This window comes from Ictalurus punctatus, chromosome 19, assembly GCF_001660625.3.
Source record: "Ictalurus punctatus breed USDA103 chromosome 19, Coco_2.0, whole genome shotgun sequence".
In the NCBI taxonomy this organism is placed as follows: Eukaryota; Metazoa; Chordata; class Actinopteri; order Siluriformes; family Ictaluridae; genus Ictalurus; species Ictalurus punctatus.
This window is the reverse complement of record NC_030434.2, coordinates 2682996-2706570: the sequence shown is the minus strand read 5'-3', so window position 1 is coordinate 2706570 and position 23575 is coordinate 2682996. Positions and strand designations below refer to the sequence as shown.

Genomic DNA, 23575 nt, shown 5'->3' with positions numbered 1-23575 from the left:
CTATAAAATTCTTCCACCCCACCTAAAATCTCGTCCGTTGTTTTTAGGTCCCTCCCTCCATCTTTTATTGCGGTAATTGTACCTCCCTTTGAAACAATCTTTTTAAAAAAATACCTTGTACATTTTTCCCCTTCTTCAATCTCCCTCTCTCTGCTTCTTAAAATGACCCCCTTGTTTTGTATATCCGATAAAACACGCATTTCTTCTTTTACTTCTTTAATCTCCTCAGTAAAATCCATACCACAGTTAAAAAGGTTAAAATATCTCTGCAGTCGTTTTTGCAGTCCCATCATGCATCTTCTTTCCTTATTTTTCTTTTCTTTCCCTACCCTCTTAAAAAAACTCCCTGTCCGTTTTTTTACCATCTCCCACCACTGTGCTCGTGATTCATAAAAGTCCTGGAGGGTCTGCCATTGGCTGAACTGCTCCCTATACTCTCTGACTACTTCTTTATCTTCTAACACCGAGCAGTTCAGCCTCCACAGCCCTCCTCCTACCGTCACACCAGTGGACAGTGACAGGGTGCAGGACAGCATCATGTGGTCAGAAAAGAAGAGAGGGGTCAGTGTAGCATCGGTCGGCGGGCAGTCCCGTGTAAAAACATAGTCGATCCGAGAGGCTCTGGTGCCATCACCACTGAACCAGGTGAAGCCCTCCTCTCTTTGATGCAACGTTTTAAAACAGTCGACTAGTTTAAAATCTTTAACTAATCCTTGGAGTAAAACCGATGTTTTGTCTACTACGCACTCCCCTGTTACCCTTTTCCTATCCTTAGCTGTTAAAATACAATTAAAATCCCCTGCTACGATTAAAGGAAGCCTCCCTAGCATGTGGGACTGCAGGTCTTCTAAAAGTTCATACCTTTCATTTTTTTCCGTAAAACCATACACATTAAGAACAGTAAAATCCCTATCTAAAAAGGTCAGATTGGCTAAGAGTGCCCGTCCATCTCTCACCACTGTGCTGCCCTTCACCGCGATGTTGGGGTTATTTATTAAAATGGCGACACCATCACATTTATTAAAATTGGAACCACTCCACAACGAGGGTCCCGGGGTCCACACATCTTCCCATTTCCTATAATTATATAAAAAGGGCAGAGCACATTCTTGTAATAAAATCACATCTGACTTAAAAGATTTTAAAAGGGATAATACACTCTGTGCTCTCAGGGTGGACCTCACACTTCTCACATTGATGGTAGAGATTGTGAGGGCCATGAGCAGTATGGTAAAAAGGTATAAAACAGTGTTAAAAACATGCAGAGACAACGTTAAAACAAATTTAAAGGGATATTATTTCTTGTGACACTTGCTCTTCCTTTATCTCAGTGGGCCTGGGTTCAGGAGGGCAAGTGTCTGCTGCCGCACGGGCCGCGGAGGCAACCTCTCGCGGCTCCTTTGGCGACGATGTTCTCAGCTGGAGGTGCAAGAACGAAACCTCATTTGGGGGCTCTGAGGGCCATAAGCGGTTCAGTTCTTCCGAGGAAGAACTGTCCCGCCTATGCTCTGCCCTCAGTTTCTTCTCCTCTGTTACGAACAGAGGAGATCCCGCAGGTCTTTTCTGCACCTGAGCATTCGGGAGAGGACTGTCTGACTCACTCTCCCCAGATACCACACTTAACTCTGAAACTGTCTCCATGGAGGAAGCCGTCCCTTCCTCCCCTTCCGCCATTTCCTGTACTTTATTTTGCGGGGAGGGGGGGGCTTCCTCCCTCTGGTTTGCTGACTCCGCCCCTAAGGCCGCCCCACTTACCCGTATCTGCTCAGGCCCCGAAGCTGACGGGAGAGTTGATTTTCCCGCCAAAACCGCCGGGCCCGCCTCCTTCTCCGTTGTTTGTTCTGTTTGTTGCGTTTGTGGGGCGGCCATCTTGTTGCTTTTCAGTTTGTTGGCAAAGCTCTTGGGGCAATCTCTGTAGAGGTGGTTTGTCTCTCCACACAGATTGCACCGTCTGCCAATGGTGCACTCATCAAAAACGTGACCAATTTCTCTACATTTCCCACAAATTATTTCCTGGCACGCGTCGGCTAGATGTCCCATCCTCCCACACTTACGGCAGAGTTTGGGCATCCCCTGGTAATGGATGTAGCCTCTGTTCTCTCCCAACACAATCATAGAAGGCAGATGTCTCAGGCCCTGGTAGCCCCCAGCGTCTTCCCATTGTTTAATGGGAATCCGCCAGGAACAATTCCAGATGCCGTCCTCATCCAACACTTTGACTGGTTGTCCGCGAACAGTGCAAAATCTACCCAGCCATACGCAAATATCGTCTCCAGTCACCGTTTCATTAAACATCCTAACAATCACCGTTTTAAGCGAATTGTCAGAAAGTTTCTCCACGGTGAACATGGAGAAATGGGCCTTACAACCGTCAAACCGTTGCCAGAAATCATTTAGCAGAGAAGCGGTCCTAAAACTAACATCAAATCCTTTGTTCAGGGGCAGAGTCACTAGACAGTTCAGTTCGTCGGGTTTGAAACCAAGAGATTTCTGGATTAGCTTCCTGGAGAAATCAAGCCGTGACATCCCCAGGAGCTTTCCATCCACCTCTTTAAACAAAAAGCGCACGCTGTGGTGCCTCCTCATGCCGGCACGAGCAGCCGACATTTTGGAGGCACCACTAGCCTATAAATAAATAAATAAATAAATAAATAAATAAATAAATAAAGTAAAACAAATACAAAACTAAACGAAATAAATATTTTTTAAACGAAAAAAAGGGGAAAAATTAAATAAATTAATGAATTTGTACTTACCACTTCGCAGATTCACTGGCACGATGTTCCACTCGCCTAGAGAAGCTGAAAAAAAAGGGTCCGCACGAATTCTCTCTTTGGATGGTTGTGTCCAAAATCATAAAGGGATTAAGGGCAATTGCCACCAAAGAGCCGATCGCTGTCTCACCCGATTGATCTTAGCCAAAAGGCCGAGAAGCGATAACCCGTTATGGCCTCTGGCCTAACGAGCACCAGCTGGCAGAGCCTCCACTCCTGGACGACATGCCTGACCACGCGCTTGAAGACCTTGCGCGGAGAGGATTGAGCAACTAGGCACCACGCCCAACCGACCTTGCATCCCAAAGCCAAACTTCTTCCCTCTCTTACGTTAAACTGTGAAACAAATACAGCTTTGCCTCAGCAAAGCTCACAAAAATAAGTTGAACTCGTCAACGTTCCTCTCCACGGAAATCTTTAGTAAAAGGCGAAAGATTTATGCGTGAATGAAGAGAAACCCGAGCTATACAGGAAGTCAGTCCAGGCCTCCGAAACTCCATCGGAGGCCTAGAAATCCGGTCTAGGGTAGGTTGGCTTGCGCCGGCCCCTTACACCTGCACAGCCTTGATAGCTACAGATGTAGGATTGGTCTAGAGCTGGATGTGGGCTGTGGTTTGTATTAAAACCTAATAGGTCCCCTCCCTTTTCCAATTAAGTACATCTGAAACCTTTACGACTGACACCTGTTCCATTTTGTACAATTAAATACAAGAAATTTTTTTTTTTTTTTTTTTTTTTTTTTTTTTTAAGTACCATATGTCACTTTGTTTTTTTTCCTACTTTTTTTTTTTTTCCCCCCAATCGTTTAGCATGAATACGTATTCATTCATTCATTCGTTCATTCATTCATTCATTCATTTATTTATTTATTTCCTTCCTCCCTTCCTTCCTTCTTCTTTCATTTGACCCCTTTGAAAAGGTGCACCGTTCCTGGAGGTACTGCAATACCAGGTCGATGCGTGGAGCGGACGGAGCAAGCCCCTCTTCCAGCTCCTCGCTCTAAAAATCCGTTTAATATAAAGTCCTCGAATGGAGGACGTATCAGGTATTAAACTGATAAGAACAGATACTACACTTGATCTTAGCCAAAAGGCCGAGAAGCGATAACCCGTTATGGCCTCTGGCCTAACGAGCACCAGCTGGCAGAGCCTCCACTCCTGGACGACATGCCTGACCACGCGCTTGAAGACCTTGCGCGGAGAGGATTGAGCAACTAGGCACCACGCCCAACCGACCTTGCATCCCAAAGCCAAACTTCTTCCCTCTCTTACGTTAAACTGTGAAACAAATACAGCTTTGCCTCAGCAAAGCTCACAAAAATAAGTTGAACTCGTCAACGTTCCTCTCCACGGAAATCTTTAGTAAAAGGCGAAAGATTTATGCGTGAATGAAGAGAAACCCGAGCTATACAGGAAGTCAGTCCAGGCCTCCGAAACTCCATCGGAGGCCTAGAAATCCGGTCTAGGGTAGGTTGGCTTGCGCCGGCCCCTTACACCTGCACAGCCTTGATAGCTACAGATGTAGGATTGGTCTAGAGCTGGATGTGGGCTGTGGTTTGTATTAAAACCTAATAGGTCCCCTCCCTTTTCCAATTAAGTACATCTGAAACCTTTACGACTGACACCTGTTCCATTTTGTACAATTAAATACAAGAAATTTTTTTTTTTTTTTTTTTTTTTTTTTTTTTAAGTACCATATGTCACTTTGTTTTTTTTCCTACTTTTTTTTTTTTTTCCCCCCAATCGTTTAGCATGAATACGTATTCATTCATTCATTCGTTCATTCATTCATTCATTCATTTATTTATTTATTTCCTTCCTCCCTTCCTTCCTTCTTCTTTCATTTGACCCCTTTGAAAAGGTGCACCGTTCCTGGAGGTACTGCAATACCAGGTCGATGCGTGGAGCGGACGGAGCAAGCCCCTCTTCCAGCTCCTCGCTCTAAAAATCCGTTTAATATAAAGTCCTCGAATGGAGGACGTATCAGGTATTAAACTGATAAGAACAGATTTTTTCTTTCGAAAAAATTTTATTGTCACTTTTTTCTTTTTTTCATATCCACAGTGTACACAGTTTTTTTCCTTCTCAGTTTATAGACATTTTTTTAAATAAATAAATAAACTTGGGTAAAACAATTCTTATTTTAAAAACTGTTTAAAGGAAAAATAAATAAATACATCAATTTGTGTGTGTAAAAAACTATGAATAAAAGTGTCCATAAAATCGTTTCGTTTTTAAAAACAGTTAAATAAATCGATTGATTAATAAAAAAGCAAACACATATCTTTATATAAAACACACAAAATAAAAAACCACTTAAGCATCCTCTCTTTTCCAAGATCGGGGGTGAGTCCTTACCAAGGGCGCCCATCACACTGCTCTCCAGCCACGGCCGAGGCCCGTCACTTCCGGTGCCCAGAGGAGATCCTCTACCCTCCGGCTCGCTGCTCCCGTAGCCTTTGCAGGTGAGGGCGCATCTACGAGCGGCCAGGGTCGGTGGCGGCCGGGACCTTTCTCGTGCAACCCCGGCCCCCTCCTCCGAATGTCGCCGCGCGGTACCCCTGCAGCGTGGACTTCGCCATCTGCTCGCTCGCGTGGAGGGGCACCGTCACGCGTTTCCCCACCAGCAGGTTTCTGGTGGTCCAGATGGCATCCTTCACGGCGTTGAGGGTGAGCCAGAGCGTGGTGAACCTCTGCGCCGTTAGGCCCTTCGAGCCTGGGCCCACCCCGAGGATGGCGAGCTTGTAGTCCATCTGGACCCCACCTGCCGGCAGGCACGGGAAATACAGGGGGCCGGTCGTGGTCCACTGGTCCCGCGCGGCGCCGCACTCCCATAAGAGGTGTCGCACGGTCTCCGGCGCGTTGCATCCGGGTCGTGGGCAGATGGGGTTGGAGCCCATGCCCCGGGAGTGCATGACCGCCCTGACCGGGAGAATCTCGTGGGCCACCATCCATGACAGGTCCTTGTGCCTGTTCTGAAGAGCAGGGTGGGCGGCGTTCCTCCAAACTTGTTTGGCCTCACTTAGAGTGAGGCCGGGGACTGGACTCACAGGTTCCCGATCCTGAACGAGAGAGAGAAGAGACCTGTGGTTAGTTAAAACTGGAGACATCTTCTCCTTCTAAAACATTTTTCTTTAAAAATTCTTGATAAAATCATGTTCTTTTGTCAGATTAAAAGACACAGGCGTTTTGAGGTCTACAGGTAAAATTCTTAAGGCTTCGTAGGTACGACCCCATCCAGAAACGGGTCATGGCCGCTGTCTTGCTCTCTCTGGACGGGGCCACGGCGTACGCGATGTGGAGGGCGGTGAAACGGCTGCCTAAAAACAGGTGGGGGTCCGGGAGGCCTTTCCCGCCGTTTTCCGGTTTCTTCTTCACGACCTCCCTCTTCACTCTCTCCCACTTGGACCCCCAGATGAAGTAAAACACCGCCCTCTCCAGACTCTAAAAGAAAGTGTCGTGGGGGACTAAAAACAGAACACACCAGTAACATCAAAGGTAAAATCACTGCTTTAAAAATTAAAACTTTACCTTCCAACGTCATCTGTCTCAGTCCCCAAAAGCCCAGTTTCTGCCTGACTTTCCCTAACACGTCGGCCCAGTTTCCACGTCCTCCACCCTCTTTGTCAAATTTTACTCCTAAAATCCGTAGGTCGGTTTTAAAAACCAATTCCAGTCCGCCTGTGTCCACGCTACCCCACGGCCCGAAGAGCTGGGCCTCGGACTTGCTCCTGTTGAGCTTGGCGCCCGAGGCTCGACCGTACCAGTCAGTCAAGTCCATTGCTCTTCGCATGGATAAAACGTCTGTGGCTAAAAGGGTTACGTCGTCCATGTATAAAACGCACGTTGCTGTCAGTCCACCCGTCCCAGGCACTTCGAGTCCTTTGATCCATTTATCCCTTCTCAAGATCTGTGCCAGTGGCTCGATACAAGCCACATACAGGAGGGGAGATAAAGGACACCCCTGACGGACGCCACTGTGGATATTCACCGCCTTGGACACGTGCCCGTTAACCAACATTCTACTGACTATGCCCTTGTACAGTAATCCCACCCAGGCTATGAACCTATCAGGGAACCCCATTTTGGCCAGTACCTGAAACAGGAACTGATGCGAGACTCGGTCAAATGCTTTTTCAAAATCTAGGTTCAGGACCGCTAGCCGGATGTTTCTGTCTCTCGCGTAACAGATGACGTCTCTGATCAGTACCAGACTGTCGGTGATCTTCCTCCCTGGCACAGCGCATGCTTGATCCGGGTGGATCACGTCCTCTAAGACAGTCGACATACGTGCTGATAAAATCTTGCTAAAAAGTTTACAATCAAAGTTTAAAAGCGTGATCGGTCTCCAGTTCCTGAGGTCTGTCTTGTCGCCTTTCTTGTGAAGAAGCGACACTATCCCTGTTCTAAAGCTGTCCGGGAGTCTGTCCAAGGTCTCAAATTCGTTAAAAACAGTGAGTAAGTCGTGTGCTAAAATATCCCAGAAAGTCAGATAAAATTCTAGGGGGAGTCCATCCATTCCTGGGGACTTCCCCTTTTTAAAACCTTTTAAAGAATTTTGTATTTCTAAAACTGTAAAATCCTGGGATAAAAGCATTGTTTCACTGTTGACCTTGTTTTCTAAAAAGGCTAAAACTTCTTCCAAGGTATCCTTATGAACGTATTTTTCGCTGTATAGATTGCTATAAAATTCTTCCACCCCTACCTAAAATCTCGTCCGTTGTTTTTAGGTCCCTCCCTCCATCTTTTATTGCGGTAATTGTACCTCCCTTTGAAACAATCTTTTTAAAAAAATACCTTGTACATTTTTCCCCTTCTTCAATCTCCCTCTCTCTGCTTCTTAAAATGACCCCCTTGTTTTGTATATCCGATAAAACACGCATTTCTTCTTTTACTTCTTTAATCTCCTCAGTAAAATCCATACCACAGTTAAAAAGGTTAAAATATCTCTGCAGTCGTTTTTGCAGTCCCATCATGCATCTTCTTTCCTTATTTTTCTTTTCTTTCCCTACCCTCTTAAAAAAACTCCCTGTCCGTTTTTTTACCATCTCCCACCACTGTGCTCGTGATTCATAAAAGTCCTGGAGGGTCTGCCATTGGCTGAACTGCTCCCTATACTCTCTGACTACTTCTTTATCTTCTAACACCGAGCAGTTCAGCCTCCACAGCCCTCCTCCTACCGTCACACCAGTGGACAGTGACAGGGTGCAGGACAGCATCATGTGGTCAGAAAAGAAGAGAGGGGTCAGTGTAGCATCGGTCGGCGGGCAGTCCCGTGTAAAAACATAGTCGATCCGAGAGGCTCTGGTGCCATCACCACTGAACCAGGTGAAGCCCTCCTCTCTTTGATGCAACGTTTTAAAACAGTCGACTAGTTTAAAATCTTTAACTAATCCTTGGAGTAAAACCGATGTTTTGTCTACTACGCACTCCCCTGTTACCCTTTTCCTATCCTTAGCTGTTAAAATACAATTAAAATCCCCTGCTACGATTAAAGGAAGCCTCCCTAGCATGTGGGACTGCAGGTCTTCTAAAAGTTCATACCTTTCATTTTTTTCCGTAAAACCATACACATTAAGAACAGTAAAATCCCTATCTAAAAAGGTCAGATTGGCTAAGAGTGCCCGTCCATCTCTCACCACTGTGCTGCCCTTCACCGCGATGTTGGGGTTATTTATTAAAATGGCGACACCATCACATTTATTAAAATTGGAACCACTCCACAACGAGGGTCCCGGGGTCCACACATCTTCCCATTTCCTATAATTATATAAAAAGGGCAGAGCACATTCTTGTAATAAAATCACATCTGACTTAAAAGATTTTAAAAGGGATAATACACTCTGTGCTCTCAGGGTGGACCTCACACTTCTCACATTGATGGTAGAGATTGTGAGGGCCATGAGCAGTATGGTAAAAAGGTATAAAACAGTGTTAAAAACATGCAGAGACAACGTTAAAACAAATTTAAAGGGATATTATTTCTTGTGACACTTGCTCTTCCTTTATCTCAGTGGGCCTGGGTTCAGGAGGGCAAGTGTCTGCTGCCGCACGGGCCGCGGAGGCAACCTCTCGCGGCTCCTTTGGCGACGATGTTCTCAGCTGGAGGTGCAAGAACGAAACCTCATTTGGGGGCTCTGAGGGCCATAAGCGGTTCAGTTCTTCCGAGGAAGAACTGTCCCGCCTATGCTCTGCCCTCAGTTTCTTCTCCTCTGTTACGAACAGAGGAGATCCCGCAGGTCTTTTCTGCACCTGAGCATTCGGGAGAGGACTGTCTGACTCACTCTCCCCAGATACCACACTTAACTCTGAAACTGTCTCCATGGAGGAAGCCGTCCCTTCCTCCCCTTCCGCCATTTCCTGTACTTTATTTTGCGGGGAGGGGGGGGCTTCCTCCCTCTGGTTTGCTGACTCCGCCCCTAAGGCCGCCCCACTTACCCGTATCTGCTCAGGCCCCGAAGCTGACGGGAGAGTTGATTTTCCCGCCAAAACCGCCGGGCCCGCCTCCTTCTCCGTTGTTTGTTCTGTTTGTTGCGTTTGTGGGGCGGCCATCTTGTTGCTTTTCAGTTTGTTGGCAAAGCTCTTGGGGCAATCTCTGTAGAGGTGGTTTGTCTCTCCACACAGATTGCACCGTCTGCCAATGGTGCACTCATCAAAAACGTGACCAATTTCTCTACATTTCCCACAAATTATTTCCTGGCACGCGTCGGCTAGATGTCCCATCCTCCCACACTTACGGCAGAGTTTGGGCATCCCCTGGTAATGGATGTAGCCTCTGTTCTCTCCCAACACAATCATAGAAGGCAGATGTCTCAGGCCCTGGTAGCCCCCAGCGTCTTCCCATTGTTTAATGGGAATCCGCCAGGAACAATTCCAGATGCCGTCCTCATCCAACACTTTGACTGGTTGTCCGCGAACAGTGCAAAATCTACCCAGCCATACGCAAATATCGTCTCCAGTCACCGTTTCATTAAACATCCTAACAATCACCGTTTTAAGCGAATTGTCAGAAAGTTTCTCCACGGTGAACATGGAGAAATGGGCCTTACAACCGTCAAACCGTTGCCAGAAATCATTTAGCAGAGAAGCGGTCCTAAAACTAACATCAAATCCTTTGTTCAGGGGCAGAGTCACTAGACAGTTCAGTTCGTCGGGTTTGAAACCAAGAGATTTCTGGATTAGCTTCCTGGAGAAATCAAGCCGTGACATCCCCAGGAGCTTTCCATCCACCTCTTTAAACAAAAAGCGCACGCTGTGGTGCCTCCTCATGCCGGCACGAGCAGCCGACATTTTGGAGGCACCACTAGCCTATAAATAAATAAATAAATAAATAAATAAATAAATAAAGTAAAACAAATACAAAACTAAACGAAATAAATATTTTTTAAACGAAAAAAAAGGGAAAAATTAAATAAATTAATGAATTTGTACTTACCACTTCGCAGATTCACTGGCACGATGTTCCACTCGCCTAGAGAAGCTGAAAAAAAAAGGGTCCGCACGAATTCTCTCTTTGGATGGTTGTGTCCAAAATCATAAAGGGATTAAGGGCAATTGCCACCAAAGAGCCGATCGCTGTCTCACCCGATTGATCTTAGCCAAAAGGCCGAGAAGCGATAACCCGTTATGGCCTCTGGCCTAACGAGCACCAGCTGGCAGAGCCTCCACTCCTGGACGACATGCCTGACCACGCGCTTGAAGACCTTGCGCGGAGAGGATTGAGCAACTAGGCACCACGCCCAACCGACCTTGCATCCCAAAGCCAAACTTCTTCCCTCTCTTACGTTAAACTGTGAAACAAATACAGCTTTGCCTCAGCAAAGCTCACAAAAATAAGTTGAACTCGTCAACGTTCCTCTCCACGGAAATCTTTAGTAAAAGGCGAAAGATTTATGCGTGAATGAAGAGAAACCCGAGCTATACAGGAAGTCAGTCCAGGCCTCCGAAACTCCATCGGAGGCCTAGAAATCCGGTCTAGGGTAGGTTGGCTTGCGCCGGCCCCTTACACCTGCACAGCCTTGATAGCTACAGATGTAGGATTGGTCTAGAGCTGGATGTGGGCTGTGGTTTGTATTAAAACCTAATAGGTCCCCTCCCTTTTCCAATTAAGTACATCTGAAACCTTTACGACTGACACCTGTTCCATTTTGTACAATTAAATACAAGAAATTTTTTTTTTTTTTTTTTTTTTTTTTTTTTTTTTAAGTACCATATGTCACTTTGTTTTTTTTCCTACTTTTTTTTTTTTTCCCCCCAATCGTTTAGCATGAATACGTATTCATTCATTCATTCGTTCATTCATTCATTCATTCATTTATTTATTTATTTCCTTCCTCCCTTCTTCTTTCATTTGACCCCTTTGAAAAGGTGCACCGTTCCTGGAGGTACTGCAATACCAGGTCGATGCGTGGAGCGGACGGAGCAAGCCCCTCTTCCAGCTCCTCGCTCTAAAAATCCGTTTAATATAAAGTCCTCGAATGGAGGACGTATCAGGTATTAAACTGATAAGAACAGATACTACACTTGATCTTAGCCAAAAGGCCGAGAAGCGATAACCCGTTATGGCCTCTGGCCTAACGAGCACCAGCTGGCAGAGCCTCCACTCCTGGACGACATGCCTGACCACGCGCTTGAAGACCTTGCGCAGAGAGGATTGAGCAACTAGGCACCACGCCCAACCGACCTTGCATCCCAAAGCCAAACTTCTTCCCTCTCTTACGTTAAACTGTGAAACAAATACAGCTTTGCCTCAGCAAAGCTCACAAAAATAAGTTGAACTCGTCAACGTTCCTCTCCACGGAAATCTTTAGTAAAAGGCGAAAGATTTATGCGTGAATGAAGAGAAACCCGAGCTATACAGGAAGTCAGTCCAGGCCTCCGAAACTCCATCGGAGGCCTAGAAATCCGGTCTAGGGTAGGTTGGCTTGCGCCGGCCCCTTACACCTGCACAGCCTTGATAGCTACAGATGTAGGATTGGTCTAGAGCTGGATGTGGGCTGTGGTTTGTATTAAAACCTAATAGGTCCCCTCCCTTTTCCAATTAAGTACATCTGAAACCTTTACGACTGACACCTGTTCCATTTTGTACAATTAAATACAAGAAATTTTTTTTTTTTTTTTTTTTTTTTTTTTTAAGTACCATATGTCACTTTGTCTTTTTTCCTACTTTTTTTTTTTTTTTCCCCCCCAATCGTTTAACATGAATACGTATTCATTCATTCATTCGTTCATTCATTCATTCATTCATTCATTTATTTCCTTCCTTCCTTCCTTCTTCTTTCATTTGACCCCTTTGAAAAGGTGCACCGTTCCTGGAGGTACTGCAATACCAGGTCGATGCGTGGAGCGGACGGAGCAAGCCCCTCTTCCAGCTCCTCGCTCTAAAAATCCGTTTAATATAAAGTCCTCGAATGGAGGACGTATCAGGTATTAAACTGATAAGAACAGATACTACACTTGATCTTAGCCAAAAGGCCGAGAAGCGATAACCCGTTATGGCCTCTGGCCTAACGAGCACCAGCTGGCAGAGCCTCCACTCCTGGACGACATGCCTGACCACGCGCTTGAAGACCTTGCGCAGAGAGGATTGAGCAACTAGGCACCACGCCCAACCGACCTTGCATCCCAAAGCCAAACTTCTTCCCTCTCTTACGTTAAACTGTGAAACAAATACAGCTTTGCCTCAGCAAAGCTCACAAAAATAAGTTGAACTCGTCAACGTTCCTCTCCACGGAAATCTTTAGTAAAAGGCGAAAGATTTATGCGTGAATGAAGAGAAACCCGAGCTATACAGGAAGTCAGTCCAGGCCTCCGAAACTCCATCGGAGGCCTAGAAATCCGGTCTAGGGTAGGTTGGCTTGCGCCGGCCCCTTACACCTGCACAGCCTTGATAGCTACAGATGTAGGATTGGTCTAGAGCTGGATGTGGGCTGTGGTTTGTATTAAAACCTAATAGGTCCCCTCCCTTTTCCAATTAAGTACATCTGAAACCTTTACGACTGACACCTGTTCCATTTTGTACAATTAAATACAAGAAATTTTTTTTTTTTTTTTTTTTTTTTTTTTTAAGTACCATATGTCACTTTGTCTTTTTTCCTACTTTTTTTTTTTTTTTCCCCCCCAATCGTTTAACATGAATACGTATTCATTCATTCATTCGTTCATTCATTCATTCATTCATTCATTTATTTCCTTCCTTCCTTCCTTCTTCTTTCATTTGACCCCTTTGAAAAGGTGCACCGTTCCTGGAGGTACTGCAATACCAGGTCGATGCGTGGAGCGGACGGAGCAAGCCCCTCTTCCAGCTCCTCGCTCTAAAAATCCGTTTAATATAAAGTCCTCGAATGGAGGACGTATCAGGTATTAAACTGATAAGAACAGATACTACACTTGATCTTAGCCAAAAGGCCGAGAAGCGATAACCCGTTATGGCCTCTGGCCTAACGAGCACCAGCTGGCAGAGCCTCCACTCCTGGACGACATGCCTGACCACGCGCTTGAAGACCTTGCGCAGAGAGGATTGAGCAACTAGGCACCACGCCCAACCGACCTTGCATCCCAAAGCCAAACTTCTTCCCTCTCTTACGTTAAACTGTGAAACAAATACAGCTTTGCCTCAGCAAAGCTCACAAAAATAAGTTGAACTCGTCAACGTTCCTCTCCACGGAAATCTTTAGTAAAAGGCGAAAGATTTATGCGTGAATGAAGAGAAACCCGAGCTATACAGGAAGTCAGTCCAGGCCTCCGAAACTCCATCGGAGGCCTAGAAATCCGGTCTAGGGTAGGTTGGCTTGCGCCGGCCCCTTACACCTGCACAGCCTTGATAGCTACAGATGTAGGATTGGTCTAGAGCTGGATGTGGGCTGTGGTTTGTATTAAAACCTAATAGGTCCCCTCCCTTTTCCAATTAAGTACATCTGAAACCTTTACGACTGACACCTGTTCCATTTTGTACAATTAAATACAAGAAATTTTTTTTTTTTTTTTTTTTTTTTTTTTAAGTACCATATGTCACTTTGTCTTTTTTCCTACTTCTTTTTTTTTTTCCCCCCCAATCGTTTAACATGAATACGTATTCATTCATTCATTCGTTCATTCATTCATTCATTCATTCATTTATTTCCTTCCTTCCTTCCTTCTTCTTTCATTTGACCCCTTTGAAAAGGTGCACCGTTCCTGGAGGTACTGCAATACCAGGTCGATGCGTGGAGCGGACGGAGCAAGCCCCTCTTCCAGCTCCTCGCTCTAAAAATCCGTTTAATATAAAGTCCTCGAATGGAGGACGTATCAGGTATTAAACTGATAAGAACAGATTTTTCTTTCGAAAAAATTTTATTGTCACTTTTTTCTTTTTTTTTTCATATCCACAGTGTACACAGTTTTTTCCTTCTCAGTTTATAGACATTTTTTTAAATAAATAAATAAACTTGGGTAAAACAAATTCTTATTTTAAAAACTGTTTAAAGGAAAAATAAATAAATACATCAATTTGTGTGTGTAAAAAACTATGAACAAAAGTGTCCATAAAATCGTTTCGTTTTTAAAAACAGTTAAATAAGTCGATTGATTAATAAAAAAGCAAACACATATCTTTATATAAAACACACAAAATAAAAAACCACTTAAGCATCCTCTCTTTTCCAAGATCGGGGGTGAGTCCTTACCAAGGGCGCCCATCACACTGCTCTCCAGCCACGGCCGAGGCCCGTCACTTCCGGTGCCCAGAGGAGATCCTCTACCCTCCGGCTCGCTGCTCCCGTAGCCTTTGCAGGTGAGGGCGCATCTACGAGCGGCCAGGGTCGGTGGCGGCCGGGACCTTTCTCGTGCAACCCCGGCCCCCTCCTCCGAATGTCGCCGCGCGGTACCCCTGCAGCGTGGACTTCGCCATCTGCTCGCTCGCGTGGAGGGGCACCGTCACGCGTTTCCCCACCAGCAGGTTTCTGGTGGTCCAGATGGCATCCTTCACGGCGTTGAGGGTGAGCCAGAGCGTGGTGAACCTCTGCGCCGTTAGGCCCTTCGAGCCTGGGCCCACCCCGAGGATGGCGAGCTTGTAGTCCATCTGGACCCCACCTGCCGGCAGGCACGGGAAATACAGGGGGCCGGTCGTGGTCCACTGGTCCCGCGCGGCGCCGCACTCCCATAAGAGGTGTCGCACGGTCTCCGGCGCGTTGCATCCGGGTCGTGGGCAGATGGGGTTGGAGCCCATGCCCCGGGAGTGCATGACCGCCCTGACCGGGAGAATCTCGTGGGCCACCATCCATGACAGGTCCTTGTGCCTGTTCTGAAGAGCAGGGTGGGCGGCGTTCTTCCAAACTTGTTTGGCCTCACTTAGAGTGAGGCCGGGGACTGGACTCACAGGTTCCCGATCCTGAACGAGAGAGAGAAGAGACCTGTGGTTAGTTAAAATGGAGACATCTTCTCCTTCTAAAACATTTTTCTTTAAAAATCTCTTGATAAAATCATGCTCTTTTGTCAGATTAAAAGACACAGGCGTTTTGAGATCTACAGGTAAAATTCTAAGGCTTCGTAGGTACGACCCCATCCAGAAACGGGTCATGGCCGCTGTCTTGCTCTCTCTGGATGGGGCCACGGCGTACGCGATGTGGAGGGCGGTGAAACGGCTGCCTAAAAACAGGTGGGGGTCCGGGAGGCCTTTCCCGCCGTTTTCCGGTCTCTTCTTTACGACCTCCCTCTTCACTCTCTCCCACTTGGACCCCCAGATGAAGTAAAACACCGCTCTCTCCAACTCTAAAAGAAAGTGTCGTGGGGGACTAAAAACAGAACACACGAGTAACATTAAAGGTAAAATCACTGCTTTAAAAATTAAAACTTTACCTTCAAAAGTCATCTGTCTCAGTCCCCAAAAGCCCAGATTCTGCCTGACTTTCCCTAACAAGTCGGCCCAGTTTCCCCGTCCTCCACCCTCTTTGTCAAATTTCACTCCTAAAATCCGTAAGTCGGTTTTAAAAACCAATTCCAGTCCGCCTGTGTCCACGTCACCCCACGGCCCGAAGAGCTGGGCCTCGGACTTGCTCCTGTTGAGCTTGGCGCCCGAGGCCCGACCGTACCAGTCAGTCAGGTCCATTGCTCTTCGCATGGATAAAAAGTCTGTGGCTAAAAGGGTTACGTCGTCCATATATAAAACGCACGTTGCGGTCAGTCCACCCGTCCCAGGTACTTCGAGTCCTTTGACCCATTTATCCCTTCTCAAGATCTGTGCCAGTGGCTCTATGCAAGCCACATACAGGAGGGGAGATAAAGGACACCCCTGACGGACGCCACTGCGGATATTCACCGCCTTGGACATGTGCCCGTTAACCAACATTCTACTGACTATGCCCTTGTACAGTAATCCCACCCAGGCTATGAACCTATCAGGGAACCCCATTTTGGCCAGTACCTGAAACAGGAACTGATGCGAGACTCGGTCGAATGCTTTCTCAAAATCTAGGTTCAGGACCGCTAGCCGGATGTTTCTGTCTCTCGCGTAACAGATGACGTCTCTGATCAGTACCAGACTGTCGGTGATCTTCCTCCCTGGCACAGCACATGCTTGATCCGGGTGGATCACGTCCTCTAAGACAGTCGACATACGTGCTGATAAAATCTTGCTAAAAAGTTTACAATCAAAGTTTAAAAGCGTGATCGGTCTCCAGTTCCTGAGGTCTGTCTTGTCGCCTTTCTTGTGAAGAAGCGACACTATCCCTGTTCTAAAGCTGTCCGGGAGTCTGTCCAAGGTCTCAAATTCGTTAAAAACAGTGAGTAAGTCGTGTGCTAAAATATCCCAGAAAGTCAGATAAAATTCTAGGGGGAGTCCATCCATTCCTGGGGACTTCCCCTTTTTAAAACCTTTTAAAGAATTTTGTATTTCTAAAACTGTAAAATCCTGGGATAAAAGCATTGTTTCACTATTGACCTTGTTTTCTAAAAAGGCTAAAACTTCTTCCAAGGTATCCTTATGAACGTATTTTTCGCTGTATAGATTGCTATAAAATTCTTCCACCCCACCTAAAATCTCGTCCGTTGTTTTTAGGTCCCTCCCTCCATCTTTTATTGCGGTAATTGTACCTCCCTTTGAAACAATCTTTTTAAAAAAATACCTTGTACATTTTTCCCCTTCTTCAATCTCCCTCTCTCTGCTTCTTAAAATGACCCCCTTGTTTTGTATATCCGATAAAACACGCATTTCTTCTTTTACTTCTTTAATCTCCTCAGTAAAATCCATACCACAGTTAAAAAGGTTAAAATATCTCTGCAGTCGTTTTTGCAGTCCCATCATGCATCTTCTTTCCTTATTTTTCTTTTCTTTCCCTACCCTCTTAAAAAAACTCCCTGTCCGTTTTTTTACCATCTCCCACCACTGTGCTCGTGATTCATAAAAGTCCTGGAGGGTCTGCCATTGGCTGAACTGCTCCCTATACTCTCTGACTACTTCTTTATCTTCTAACACCGAGCAGTTCAGCCTCCACAGCCCTCCTCCTACCGTCACACCAGTGGACAGTGACAGGGTGCAGGACAGCATCATGTGGTCAGAAAAGAAGAGAGGGGTCAGTGTAGCATCGGTCGGCGGGCAGTCCCGTGTAAAAACATAGTCGATCCGAGAGGCTCTGGTGCCATCACCACTGAACCAGGTGAAGCCCTCCTCTCTTTGATGCAACGTTTTAAAACAGTCGACTAGTTTAAAATCTTTAACTAATCCTTGGAGTAAAACCGATGTTTTGTCTACTACGCACTCCCCTGTTACCCTTTTCCTATCCTTAGCTGTTAAAATACAATTAAAATCCCCTGCTACGATTAAAGGAAGCCTCCCTAGCATGTGGGACTGCAGGTCTTCTAAAAGTTCATACCTTTCATTTTTTTCCGTAAAACCATACACATTAAGAACAGTAAAATCCCTATCTAAAAAGGTCAGATTGGCTAAGAGTGCCCGTCCATCTCTCACCACTGTGCTGCCCTTCACCGCGATGTTGGGGTTATTTATTAAAATGGCGACACCATCACATTTATTAAAATTGGAACCACTCCACAACGAGGGTCCCGGGGTCCACACATCTTCCCATTTCCTATAATTATATAAAAAGGGCAGAGCACATTCTTGTAATAAAATCACATCTGACTTAAAAGATTTTAAAAGGGATAATACACTCTGTGCTCTCAGGGTGGACCTCACACTTCTCACATTGATGGTAGAGATTGTGAGGGCCATGAGCAGTATGGTAAAAAGGTATAAAACAGTGTTAAAAACATGCAGAGACAACGTTAAAACAAATTTAAAGGGATATTATTTCTTGTGACACTTGCTCTTCCTTTATCTCAGTGGGCCTGGGTTCAGGAGGGCAAGTGTCTGCTGCCGCACGGGCCGCGGAGGCAACCTCTCGCGGCTCCTTTGGCGACGATGTTCTCAGCTGGAGGTGCAAGAACGAAACCTCATTTGGGGGCTCTGAGGGCCATAAGCGGTTCAGTTCTTCCGAGGAAGAACTGTCCCGCCTATGCTCTGCCCTCAGTTTCTTCTCCTCTGTTACGAACAGAGGAGATCCCGCAGGTCTTTTCTGCACCTGAGCATTCGGGAGAGGACTGTCTGACTCACTCTCCCCAGATACCACACTTAACTCTGAAACTGTCTCCATGGAGGAAGCCGTCCCTTCCTCCCCTTCCGCCATTTCCTGTACTTTATTTTGCGGGGAGGGGGGGGCTTCCTCCCTCTGGTTTGCTGACTCCGCCCCTAAGGCCGCCCCACTTACCCGTATCTGCTCAGGCCCCGAAGCTGACGGGAGAGTTGATTTTCCCGCCAAAACCGCCGGGCCCGCCTCCTTCTCCGTTGTTTGTTCTGTTTGTTGCGTTTGTGGGGCGGCCATCTTGTTGCTTTTCAGTTTGTTGGCAAAGCTCTTGGGGCAATCTCTGTAGAGGTGGTTTGTCTCTCCACACAGATTGCACCGTCTGCCAATGGTGCACTCATCAAAAACGTGACCAATTTCTCTACATTTCCCACAAATTATTTCCTGGCACGCGTCGGCTAGATGTCCCATCCTCCCACACTTACGGCAGAGTTTGGGCATCCCCTGGTAATGGATGTAGCCTCTGTTCTCTCCCAACACAATCATAGAAGGCAGATGTCTCAGGCCCTGGTAGCCCCCAGCGTCTTCCCATTGTTTAATGGGAATCCGCCAGGAACAATTCCAGATGCCGTCCTCATCCAACACTTTGACTGGTTGTCCGCGAACAGTGCAAAATCTACCCAGCCATACGCAAATATCGTCTCCAGTCACCGTTTCATTAAACATCCTAACAATCACCGTTTTAAGCGAATTGTCAGAAAGTTTCTCCACGGTGAACATGGAGAAATGGGCCTTACAACCGTCAAACCGTTGCCAGAAATCATTTAGCAGAGAAGCGGTCCTAAAACTAACATCAAATCCTTTGTTCAGGGGCAGAGTCACTAGACAGTTCAGTTCGTCGGGTTTGAAACCAAGAGATTTCTGGATTAGCTTCCTGGAGAAATCAAGCCGTGACATCCCCAGGAGCTTTCCATCCACCTCTTTAAACAAAAAGCGCACGCTGTGGTGCCTCCTCATGCCGGCACGAGCAGCCGACATTTTGGAGGCACCACTAGCCTATAAATAAATAAATAAATAAATAAATAAATAAATAAATAAATAAATAAATAAAGTAAAACAAATACAAAACTAAACGAAATAAATATTTTTTAAACGAAAAAAAGGGGAAAAATTAAATAAATTAATGAATTTGTACTTACCACTTCGCAGATTCACTGGCACGATGTTCCACTCGCCTAGAGAAGCTGAAAAAAAAGGGTCCGCACGAATTCTCTCTTTGGATGGTTGTGTCCAAAATCATAAAGGGATTAAGGGCAATTGCCACCAAAGAGCCGATCGCTGTCTCACCCGATTGATCTTAGCCAAAAGGCCGAGAAGCGATAACCCGTTATGGCCTCTAGCCTAACGAGCACCAGCTGGCAGAGCCTCCACTCCTGGACGACATGCCTGACCACGCGCTTGAAGACCTTGCGCGGAGAGGATTGAGCAACTAGGCACCACGCCCAACCGACCTTGCATCCCAAAGCCAAACTTCTTCCCTCTCTTACGTTAAACTGTGAAACAAATACAGCTTTGCCTCAGCAAAGCTCACAAAAATAAGTTGAACTCGTCAACGTTCCTCTCCACGGAAATCTTTAGTAAAAGGCGAAAGATTTATGCGTGAATGAAGAGAAACCCGAGCTATACAGGAAGTCAGTCCAGGCCTCCGAAACTCCATCGGAGGCCTAGAAATCCGGTCTAGGGTAGGTTGGCTTGCGCCGGCCCCTTACACCTGCACAGCCTTGATAGCTACAGATGTAGGATTGGTCTAGAGCTGGATGTGGGCTGTGGTTTGTATTAAAACCTAATAGGTCCCCTCCCTTTTCCAATTAAGTACATCTGAAACCTTTACGACTGACACCTGTTCCATTTTGTACAATTAAATACAAGAATTTTTTTTTTTTTTTTTTTTTTTTTTTTTTTTTAAGTACCATATGTCACTTTGTTTTTTTTCCTACTTTTTTTTTTTTTCCCCCCAATCGTTTAGCATGAATACGTATTCATTCATTCATTCGTTCATTCATTCATTCATTCATTTATTTATTTATTTCCTTCCTCCCTTCCTTCCTTCTTCTTTCATTTGACCCCTTTGAAAAGGTGCACCGTTCCTGGAGGTACTGCAATACCAGGTCGATGCGTGGAGCGGACGGAGCAAGCCCCTCTTCCAGCTCCTCGCTCTAAAAATCCGTTTAATATAAAGTCCTCGAATGGAGGACGTATCAGGTATTAAACTGATAAGAACAGATACTACACTTGATCTTAGCCAAAAGGCCGAGAAGCGATAACCCGTTATGGCCTCTGGCCTAACGAGCACCAGCTGGCAGAGCCTCCACTCCTGGACGACATGCCTGACCACGCGCTTGAAGACCTTGCGCGGAGAGGATTGAGCAACTAGGCACCACGCCCAACCGACCTTGCATCCCAAAGCCAAACTTCTTCCCTCTCTTACGTTAAACTGTGAAACAAATACAGCTTTGCCTCAGCAAAGCTCACAAAAATAAGTTGAACTCGTCAACGTTCCTCTCCACGGAAATCTTTAGTAAAAGGCGAAAGATTTATGCGTGAATGAAGAGAAACCCGAGCTATACAGGAAGTCAGTCCAGGCCTCCGAAACTCCATCGGAGGCCTAGAAATCCGGTCTAGGGTAGGTTGGCTTGCGCCGGCCCCTTACACCTGCACAGCCTTGATAGCTACAGATGTAGGATTGGTCTAGAGCTGGATGTGGGCTGTGGTTTGTATTAAAACCTAATAGGTCCCCTCCCTTTTCCAATTAAGTACATCTGAAACCTTTACGACTGACACCTGTTCCATTTTGTACAATTAAATACAAGAAATTTTTTTTTTTTTTTTTTTTTTTTTTTTTTAAGTACCATATGTCACTTTGTTTTTTTTCCTACTTTTTTTTTTTTTCCCCCCAATCGTTTAGCATGAATACGTATTCATTCATTCATTCGTTCATTCATTCATTCATTCATTTATTTATTTATTTCCTTCCTCCCTTCCTTCCTTCTTCTTTCATTTGACCCCTTTGAAAAGGTGCACCGTTCCTGGAGGTACTGCAATACCAGGTCGATGCGTGGAGCGGACGGAGCAAGCCCCTCTTCCAGCTCCTCGCTCTAAAAATCCGTTTAATATAAAGTCCTCGAATGGAGGACGTATCAGGTATTAAACTGATAAGAACAGATTTTTCTTTCGAAAAAATTTTATTGTCACTTTTTTCTTTTTTTTTCATATCCACAGTGTACACAGTTTTTTCCTTCTCAGTTTATAGACATTTTTTTAAATAAATAAATAAACTTGGGTAAAACAAATTCTTATTTTAAAAACTGTTTAAAGGAAAAATAAATAAATACATCAATTTGTGTGTGTAAAAAACTATGAACAAAAGTGTCCATAAAATCGTTTCGTTTTTAAAAACAGTTAAATAAGTCGATTGATTAATAAAAAAGCAAACACATATCTTTATATAAAACACACAAAATAAAAAACCACTTAAGCATCCTCTCTTTTCCAAGATCGGGGGTGAGTCCTTACCAAGGGCGCCCATCACACTGCTCTCCAGCCACGGCCGAGGCCCGTCACTTCCGGTGCCCAGAGGAGATCCTCTACCCTCCGGCTCGCTGCTCCCGTAGCCTTTGCAGGTGAGGGCGCATCTACGAGCGGCCAGGGTCGGTGGCGGCCGGGACCTTTCTCGTGCAACCCCGGCCCCCTCCTCCGAATGTCGCCGCGCGGTACCCCTGCAGCGTGGACTTCGCCATCTGCTCGCTCGCGTGGAGGGGCACCGTCACGCGTTTCCCCACCAGCAGGTTTCTGGTGGTCCAGATGGCATCCTTCACGGCGTTGAGGGTGAGCCAGAGCGTGGTGAACCTCTGCGCCGTTAGGCCCTTCGAGCCTGGGCCCACCCCGAGGATGGCGAGCTTGTAGTCCATCTGGACCCCACCTGCCGGCAGGCACGGGAAATACAGGGGGCCGGTCGTGGTCCACTGGTCCCGCGCGGCGCCGCACTCCCATAAGAGGTGTCGCACGGTCTCCGGCGCGTTGCATCCGGGTCGTGGGCAGATGGGGTTGGAGCCCATGCCCCGGGAGTGCATGACCGCCCTGACCGGGAGAATCTCGTGGGCCACCATCCATGACAGGTCCTTGTGCCTGTTCTGAAGAGCAGGGTGGGCGGCGTTCTTCCAAACTTGTTTGGCCTCACTTAGAGTGAGGCCGGGGACTGGACTCACAGGTTCCCGATCCTGAACGAGAGAGAGAAGAGACCTGTGGTTAGTTAAAATGGAGACATCTTCTCCTTCTAAAACATTTTTCTTTAAAAATCTCTTGATAAAATCATGCTCTTTTGTCAGATTAAAAGACACAGGCGTTTTGAGATCTACAGGTAAAATTCTAAGGCTTCGTAGGTACGACCCCATCCAGAAACGGGTCATGGCCGCTGTCTTGCTCTCTCTGGATGGGGCCACGGCGTACGCGATGTGGAGGGCGGTGAAACGGCTGCCTAAAAACAGGTGGGGGTCCGGGAGGCCTTTCCCGCCGTTTTCCGGTCTCTTCTTTACGACCTCCCTCTTCACTCTCTCCCACTTGGACCCCCAGATGAAGTAAAACACCGCTCTCTCCAACTCTAAAAGAAAGTGTCGTGGGGGACTAAAAACAGAACACACGAGTAACATTAAAGGTAAAATCACTGCTTTAAAAATTAAAACTTTACCTTCAAAAGTCATCTGTCTCAGTCCCCAAAAGCCCAGATTCTGCCTGACTTTCCCTAACAAGTCGGCCCAGTTTCCCCGTCCTCCACCCTCTTTGTCAAATTTCACTCCTAAAATCCGTAAGTCGGTTTTAAAAACCAATTCCAGTCCGCCTGTGTCCCCGTCACCCCACGGCCCGAAGAGCTGGGCCTCGGACTTGCTCCTGTTGAGCTTGGCGCCCGAGGCCCGACCGTACCAGTCAGTCAGGTCCATTGCTCTTCGCATGGATAAAAAGTCTGTGGCTAAAAGGGTTACGTCGTCCATATATAAAACGCATGTTGCGGTCAGTCCACCCGTCCCAGGCACTTCGAGTCCTTTGACCCATTTATCCCTTCTCAAGATCTGTGCCAGTGGCTCTATGCAAGCCACATACAGGAGGGGAGATAAAGGACACCCCTGACGGACGCCACTGCGGATATTCACCGCCTTGGACACGTGCCCGTTAACCAACATTCTACTGACTATGC

At 46.4% G+C, this 23575-nt stretch overlaps 13 non-coding genes and 3 pseudogenes across 13 annotated transcripts; all 16 read right to left on the bottom strand.

The window, feature by feature from the left end:
- Window positions 1–3125: 3125 nt before the first annotated feature.
- LOC128635507 (U5 spliceosomal RNA) lies at window positions 3126–3240 on the bottom strand. The gene has a single exon (XR_008398480.1). It is a non-coding gene; the product is annotated as a U5 spliceosomal RNA (small nuclear RNA).
- Window positions 3241–3688: 448 nt separating this feature from the next.
- LOC128635555 (U2 spliceosomal RNA) lies at window positions 3689–3879 on the bottom strand. Its single transcript, XR_008398527.1, has one exon. It is a non-coding gene; the product is annotated as a U2 spliceosomal RNA (small nuclear RNA).
- Window positions 3880–4066: 187 nt separating this feature from the next.
- LOC128635506 (U5 spliceosomal RNA) lies at window positions 4067–4181 on the bottom strand. The gene has a single exon (XR_008398479.1). It is a non-coding gene; the product is annotated as a U5 spliceosomal RNA (small nuclear RNA).
- Window positions 4182–4629: 448 nt separating this feature from the next.
- On the bottom strand, window positions 4630–4801 carry LOC124627675 (uncharacterized; annotated as a pseudogene).
- Window positions 4802–10578: 5777 nt separating this feature from the next.
- LOC128635505 (U5 spliceosomal RNA) lies at window positions 10579–10693 on the bottom strand. The gene has a single exon (XR_008398478.1). It is a non-coding gene; the product is annotated as a U5 spliceosomal RNA (small nuclear RNA).
- Window positions 10694–11135: 442 nt separating this feature from the next.
- On the bottom strand, window positions 11136–11326 carry LOC128635554 (U2 spliceosomal RNA). Its single transcript, XR_008398526.1, has one exon. It is a non-coding gene; the product is annotated as a U2 spliceosomal RNA (small nuclear RNA).
- Window positions 11327–11513: 187 nt separating this feature from the next.
- Window positions 11514–11628, bottom strand: LOC128635504 (U5 spliceosomal RNA). The gene has a single exon (XR_008398477.1). It is a non-coding gene; the product is annotated as a U5 spliceosomal RNA (small nuclear RNA).
- A 440-nt stretch (window positions 11629–12068) lies between these two features.
- LOC128635553 (U2 spliceosomal RNA) lies at window positions 12069–12259 on the bottom strand. The gene has a single exon (XR_008398525.1). It is a non-coding gene; the product is annotated as a U2 spliceosomal RNA (small nuclear RNA).
- A 187-nt stretch (window positions 12260–12446) lies between these two features.
- On the bottom strand, window positions 12447–12561 carry LOC128635503 (U5 spliceosomal RNA). Its single transcript, XR_008398476.1, has one exon. It is a non-coding gene; the product is annotated as a U5 spliceosomal RNA (small nuclear RNA).
- A 440-nt stretch (window positions 12562–13001) lies between these two features.
- LOC128635552 (U2 spliceosomal RNA) lies at window positions 13002–13192 on the bottom strand. The gene has a single exon (XR_008398524.1). It is a non-coding gene; the product is annotated as a U2 spliceosomal RNA (small nuclear RNA).
- A 187-nt stretch (window positions 13193–13379) lies between these two features.
- Window positions 13380–13494, bottom strand: LOC128635502 (U5 spliceosomal RNA). Its single transcript, XR_008398475.1, has one exon. It is a non-coding gene; the product is annotated as a U5 spliceosomal RNA (small nuclear RNA).
- Window positions 13495–13932: 438 nt separating this feature from the next.
- Window positions 13933–14108, bottom strand: LOC128635461 (uncharacterized; annotated as a pseudogene).
- Window positions 14109–19895: 5787 nt separating this feature from the next.
- LOC128635501 (U5 spliceosomal RNA) lies at window positions 19896–20010 on the bottom strand. Its single transcript, XR_008398474.1, has one exon. It is a non-coding gene; the product is annotated as a U5 spliceosomal RNA (small nuclear RNA).
- A 448-nt stretch (window positions 20011–20458) lies between these two features.
- LOC128635551 (U2 spliceosomal RNA) lies at window positions 20459–20649 on the bottom strand. Its single transcript, XR_008398523.1, has one exon. It is a non-coding gene; the product is annotated as a U2 spliceosomal RNA (small nuclear RNA).
- A 187-nt stretch (window positions 20650–20836) lies between these two features.
- Window positions 20837–20951, bottom strand: LOC128635500 (U5 spliceosomal RNA). Its single transcript, XR_008398473.1, has one exon. It is a non-coding gene; the product is annotated as a U5 spliceosomal RNA (small nuclear RNA).
- A 446-nt stretch (window positions 20952–21397) lies between these two features.
- On the bottom strand, window positions 21398–21573 carry LOC128635460 (uncharacterized; annotated as a pseudogene).
- Between the last annotated feature and the right edge of the window lie 2002 nt (window positions 21574–23575).